At 39.5% G+C, this 4556-nt stretch overlaps 1 pseudogene; it reads left to right on the top strand.

The window, feature by feature from the left end:
• The first annotated feature begins 426 nt into the window (after positions 1 to 426).
• LOC144341227 (integrator complex subunit 6-like) lies at positions 427 to 4062 on the top strand (annotated as a pseudogene).
• Positions 4063 to 4556: the final 494 nt, after the last annotated feature.

The following is a 4556-nucleotide window of genomic DNA, read 5'->3' as shown; positions in this document are numbered from 1 at the left end:
GAGAATGGCGTGAACCCGGGAGGCGGAGCTTGCAGTGAGCTGAGATCTGGCCACTGCACTCCAGCCTGGGCGACAGAGTGAGACTCCGTCTCAATAAAAAAAAAAAGGAAAACCATGCAACGTTTATGAATGAACTGAAAAACCTTCAGGCTGAAGGACTTACGACTCTTGGCCAATCCCTAAGGACAGCTTTTGATTTATTAAATTTAAATAGATTAGTAACTGGCATAGACAACTATGGGCAGAGAAGAACCCCTTTTTTCTTGAAGTCAGAAATAATTATCACAGTTATTGATGGGAGCAAGTTGACCATCACCAGTGGAGTCCAGGATGAGCTTCATTTACCTCTTAATTCTCCTTCGCCTGGAAGTGAATCGACCAAGGAACCTTTTCATTGAGATCAGAGACTCTGTGCATTAGTGTTGGCGGTTGCCCGGCACCATGTCAGTAGAATCAGAACAGTTGACAGGTGTGCCTTTAGATGACTATGCAATCACACCAATATGTGAAGTGACAGGCAGCCATTCATATTTTGTGTGTTCTCCAAGAACACTTAATCAGTGTCTAGAGTCCTTGGTGCAGAAAGTACAAAGTGGGGTGGTAATAAACTTTGAAAAAGCAGGACCAGATCCTTCCCCTGTAGAAGATGGGCAGCCAGATATTTCAAGGCCTTTTGGATCTCAGCCTTGGCATTGCTGTCACAAACTTGTATATGCCAGACCAAATCCTAAAACTGGGATTCCTATAGGTCATTGGCCTGTTCCAGAGTCTTTTTGGCCAGATCAAAATTCTCCAGCACTACCACCTCATACATCTCATCCTGTAGTGAAGTTTTCCTGTACAGACTGTGAACCAATGGTTATTGATAAACTTCCTTGTGACAAATATGAGTTGGAACCTTCACCACTGACTAAATTTATCCTGGAAAGGAAATCTCCTCAAACATGTTGGCAGGTGTATGTGAGCAATAGTGCAAAATATAGTGAACTTGGTCATCCTTTTGGTTACTTGAAAGCCAGTACAGCACTGAACTGTGTCAACTTATTTGTGATGGCTTACAATTATCCAGTCCTTCTTCCCCTCTTAGATGACTTGTTTAAAGTGTGTAAGGCAAAACCAACATTGAAGTGGAGACAGTCATTTGAAAGTTGTTTGAAGACAATGCCTCCTTACTATCTCGGGCCCTTGAAGAAAGCTGTTAGTATTATGGGAGCACCTAACCTAATAGCAGACAGTATGGAATACGGACTTAGTTACAGTGTCATTTCACACCTCAAAAAACTGAGTCAACAAGCCAAAATAGAATCTGATCGAGTCACTGGATCTGTAGGCAAAAATGGTAGTACAGGAAACTGGAATAAAACTCCGGAGCTGATCACATGGTTTATCAATGGCATATAGGGAAGATTTTCAACAACTCCTCCAGGGAATTTCAGAGGATGTCCCTCACAGACTGCTAGACCTTAATATGAAGGAATACATTGGGTTCCAAGTCGCTTTGCTGAATAAGGATTTGAAGCCACAGACATTTAGAAATGCTTATGACATACCAAGATGAAATCTTTTGGATCACTTAACAAGAATGAGATCTAATCTTTTGAAGCACACTTGCAGATTTCTTAAAGGACAGGATGAAGATCAGTGCACAGTGTTCCTATAGCACAAATGGGGAACTACCAGAAATACCTCAAGCAAGTACCTTCTCCACTAAGAGAACTTAATCCTGATCAGCCACAAAGGTTGCATACATTTGGCAACCCCTTTAAGCTGGATAAGAAGGGTATGATGATAGATGAAGCAGATGAATTTGTGGCTGGACCTCAAAATAAACATAAACTACCTGGAGAACCAAATATGCAAGGGATCCCTAAAAGACATTGGTGTATGTCTCCACTACTAAAAGGGAGACAGCAGAATCCTGTTGTAAGCAATCATGTAGGGGGAAAAGGACCACCTGTACCTATAACTCAAGCACAGCCAGATCTTATTAAACCTCTTCCTCTTCATAAAATTTCAGAAATTGTTGCGGGAAGTCAGGGACCCCGAACAGAGGGACTGGCTGAAGCTATGGCAGAAGAACATAAATTGTGAAGATTTCATGGACCTTTATTAGTTTCCCAAATTAATACTTTTATAATTTCTTATGCCTGTCTTTACTGCAATCTCTGAACATAAATTGTGAAGATTTCATGGACACTTATCACTTCCCCAATCAATACTCTTGTGATTTCCTATACCTGGCTTTACTTTAATCTCTTAATCCTGTCATCTTCGTAAGCTAAGGAGGATGAATGTCGCCTCAGGACCCTGTGATTGTGTCAACTGCGCAAATTGTTTGTAGAGCATGTGTGTTCGAACAATATGAAATCTGGGCATCTTGAAAAAAGATCAGGATAACAGCAATGTTCAGGGAACATCAGAGATAAGATTTCTGGCTGCCAGTGAGCCGGACAGAACAGAGCCATATTTCTCCTCTTTCAAAAGCAAATAGGAGAAATATCGCTGAATTCTTTTTCTCAGCAAGGAACATCCCTGAGAAAGAGAATGCGCCCTGAGGATAGGCCTATGAACAACCCCCTCAAGTCGTGCTGTCTTTTATGGCCGAAGCCGAAGGGTTGAATTAAGCCCCAGTCTCCTGTAGCTCTCCCAGGTATATTAGGATGAGGAAAATTCCCGCCTAATAAATTTTGGTCAGACAGGTTGTCTGCTCTCAAACCCTGTTTCCTGATAAGATGTTATCATTGACAATGTGTGCCCAAAACTTCATTAGCAATTTTAATTTCGCCCCATCCTGTGGTCCTGTGATCTCGCCCTGCCTCCATTTGTTTTGTGATATTTTATTACCTTGTGAAGTATGTGATCTCTGTGATCCACACCCTATTTGTGCACTCCCTCCCCTTTTGAAAATTGCTAATAAAACTTGCTGGTTTTACAGCTCGGGGAACATCACGAATCCTGCCGACATGTGATGTCTCCCCCGGACACCCAGCTTTAAATTTCTTTCTCTTGTGCTCTTTCCCTTTATTTCTCAAACCAGCCAAGACATTTAGGAAATAGAAAAGAACTCATGTAACCATCGGGAGCAGGTTCTCCTGACAAGAAACCACTAAGGATTTGATAGTACATGATGTGGTTGAAAATCATATTGCAGACCAACTTTCATCAGACATTACACCAAATGCTATGGATACTGAATTTTCAACATATTCTCCAGTCAGTTTACTGGAATGGCTAACCAATCATACAGAGGCAGGCTCTTGGTCATGACCATTTAGGAACCAATGACCTCACTGTTGGTGGATTTTTAGAAAATTATGAGGAGCCAAGAGATAAAGAACAATGTGCTGAAAAGAACATACCAGCATCTTCACTCAACAAAGGAAAGAAAGTGATGCATTGCAAAAGCCGTGAAGAGGTCAATACCAAACTAAAAGCACAACTAATGAAAGAGATCCAAAAGCCAGGGAGAAAATATGAAAGAATCTTCACTTTACTGAAGCATGTGCAAGGCAGTTTACAAACAAGACTAATATTTTTACAAAATGTCATTAAAGAAGCATCAAGGTTAAAAAACGAATGCTAATAGAACAACTGTAGAACTTCGTGGATGAAACTCATCAAAGAGCCAATCGGATCAACCATATTAACAAAAATTAAAAGAAAATAGAATGTGGCCACTTATTTCACTATCTTCTTCAAATACAAAGTAAATACAAGACTGTTGTGATCTTGCATTCATTTTATGGCGTGCATTGTTGACTATTTGAAATACTAAAAGCAAATCTACAGATCCTTTTCCCATCATTTTACAGTGACCTTTTCTTCATTTTGGTTTATTTTTGTAATGTGAAAAGCACCATTCTAAAAAACATTTTTATTTAACAAACTAAAAATATTCCTCCAAAAAAAAGAAAGATGCCTTATGAAATATTAATGCTCATTGGCAATGCACCTATTCACCCAAGAGCTCTGATAGACATGTACAAGGAGAGTAGTGTTATTTTCATGCCTGCTAAAACAACATCCATTCTTCAGCCCACGGATCAAGGAGTAATTCATCTTTCAAATCTCATTATTTAAGAAATACATTTGTAAGGCTATTGCTTCCACATATAGTGATTCTTCTGATAGATCTGGGCAAAGTAAATTCAAAACCTCTGGAAAGGATTCACCAGTCTAGATGCCATTAACATTTGTGATTCATGGGCGGAGGTGAAAGTATCTCTCACAGGAGTTTGGAAGAAGTTGATTCTAACCCTCTTGGGTGACTTTGAGGAGTTCAAGACTTCAGAGGAAGAAGCAACTACAGAGATAGGAGAAATAGCAAGAGATCTAGAATTCTAAGTAAAGCCTGAAGATGTGACAATTCCTACAAGCTCATAATCAAATTTGGAAGGATGAGAAGCTTCTTTTTACAGATAAGCCAAGAAAATGGTTTCTTGAGATGGAATCTATACTTGGTGAAGATGAGTTGAACATTGTTAAAATTACAAGAAAGGATTTAGAATATGATATAAATTTATGTGTATATATGTGTATATACACATATATATGTA

This window comes from Macaca mulatta, chromosome 6, assembly GCF_049350105.2.
Source record: "Macaca mulatta isolate MMU2019108-1 chromosome 6, T2T-MMU8v2.0, whole genome shotgun sequence".
In the NCBI taxonomy this organism is placed as follows: domain Eukaryota; kingdom Metazoa; phylum Chordata; class Mammalia; order Primates; family Cercopithecidae; genus Macaca; species Macaca mulatta.
The sequence above is the reverse complement of the archived record's forward strand: the minus strand, read 5'-3'. Positions and strand labels throughout refer to the sequence as shown.